This window comes from Dasypus novemcinctus, chromosome 27 (assembly GCF_030445035.2).
Source record: "Dasypus novemcinctus isolate mDasNov1 chromosome 27, mDasNov1.1.hap2, whole genome shotgun sequence".
NCBI classification, from domain to species: Eukaryota; Metazoa; Chordata; class Mammalia; order Cingulata; family Dasypodidae; genus Dasypus; species Dasypus novemcinctus.
Window position 1 is genome coordinate 46,412,530 of NC_080699.1, and position 2,038 is coordinate 46,414,567.

At 35.0% G+C, this 2,038-nt stretch overlaps 1 pseudogene; it reads right to left on the reverse strand.

Moving 5' to 3' along the window:
• Positions 1 to 1,355: 1,355 nt before the first annotated feature.
• On the reverse strand, positions 1,356 to 2,038 carry LOC101423987 (keratinocyte-associated transmembrane protein 2 pseudogene; annotated as a pseudogene).

Sequence of the window (2,038 nt, forward strand, 5' to 3'; positions counted from 1 at the left end):
TAACTATTAATCAATTATTTAGGATAGAGAGAAAAACTAAAATGAAATACAGTAAATCATTCCTAGTCACTGTAAATAAGCAAAGAAAATAAAACAGCAGGGATGAAAAAGGTCAGTGTACACATATATGCTTCAGGTATACATACAACTTAATTCAGGTAGAATTTTAATTTGAAGGACCTAGAGACAGTTTTATTTAAGTGATAATGGTCTCCAAGGTTAATTCAAACATATATAATGCAGTAAACAAAAGTGAACAATTCTCATATTATTAAAACTCTATCCCTTGCTTGAAAGCTTGGAGGAACTCTTACTACAATCAATTGTTAGCTAAAAGCAAATGTATGTGCACTTAATATCTTTAAATTTGATTCAGTAATTCAAAGCAAGGAAAATGCTAACTCTAATAACATTTTGCCTCTGTCAACTGCAAATTGCACAGTCTCTATTTCCATAATTTCTAAACATTTTAATGTGTTACCTAAAATGGTGGTCAGTTGGAGCAATATTATTATCTTGAATTACTTTTAAATTACCCAAAATATCCTGAGCATGTTTCTTGAAAGAAAAAAAATGTTACTTAAAAGCAAGGCAATGCCACATATATCGTTGTGTATTACAGTTTGGGAGCACAAACAATTGTGGGCTTAAAACATGGTATTTGCATTCAACATCAAATATCTGAGAAATTAATTATAAGTTTGAGATCTTTTAAAAGTAGCATTATGAATACTTCCAGAAGAAGTATTATAAAGAAATCTAAGACAAACAGGCAAAATGTTAACTTATACTTAGCTCCACATTGTGGACACCTAATTGAATTAAGCTCTTGAAGTATAGATGAAAAATTTTATATTCTTTTTTGTGACAATTTCTAAAGCACCAGGGAAAATAAACACAGACCTACCTCTTGTTTTACTATAAATTACCTATGGCAAACATCTGCACAATATCATATACAGAGACAAGCAAGGGAAAAGATGTGGTTCATAATTTTGGGCACCTGCCTCCCACATAGGAGGTCCTGGGTTCAGTTCCCAGTACCTTCTAAAGAAGACAATAAGCAGACTATGAGCAGACATTGAGCAAAAACAATGAGCAGACAAATATAAAGAAAATATGAAAACAACAAGCAGACAAAGAGCAAAAACAGAGCACGGTACAGATAAGGCTAAAGAAATTCACCATCCATCTTCCACATGGGCAGTTCTGGATTTTTTTCCAGGTGCTTCCTATAGAAAAAAATGAGCAAACAGCAAGCAAAAACAATGAGTGAACAGATGAAGGAGCCATCTCAGGGAGGAGGGAGTCAAGCAAATATAATTGAATAATAAGCAAACTCAGCTCATAATACTTCAAAAATTACAATCATTGATTATCTTCAGAGAAGACAATGCCTCATTAGCATTCTGGTCTAGATGATAGTACACTGTTTCGAAACAAAGACAATCATGACATTTCCTGCTTTGAATGGAAAGAAATGTCTTCCTTTTGTTTGGTTATGTGATTTAAACAATAGCAATAAAAAAAGCAAACATAATAAGATTAAACAAAGAAATGACTGTCTTCCTCTTCCATATTTGAGGATGGTGTCATAATAGATTTCACTGACTCTTCCATTTCCATGTAGCACTGGTTTTCCTTCAAGTCTGCATCAGATTCATCATTTCCAGGACTGGTGGTCCAGTCAGAGACTGGTTCTCCATAATCTCCATTATCCAGAGTGTCTTTGACTGTGCACAGAGGTGAGGAGACCCTGATCCTCTACGTGAGGATCTGAACTGATATCAGCTTCCTCTTGGGAAGAAGCAGGGTAGTGATGAGGAGCCACAGTTGCTTCTCCACTTTTCTCTGTACAATTTGTGGGAATCAGAGTGCTACTAATCTGGGAAATCGAAAGCTTGGTTTGGTCTTCATGTATTAAAGCTTTCATATTTGGAATAGAACCATCTGGATTGAGAACAGTTTGGTTCAGTGAATCAGCATGTGAAAGAACACTGGATGGCATGGCAGACACAAGTAGGTGCTCTAGCATCAT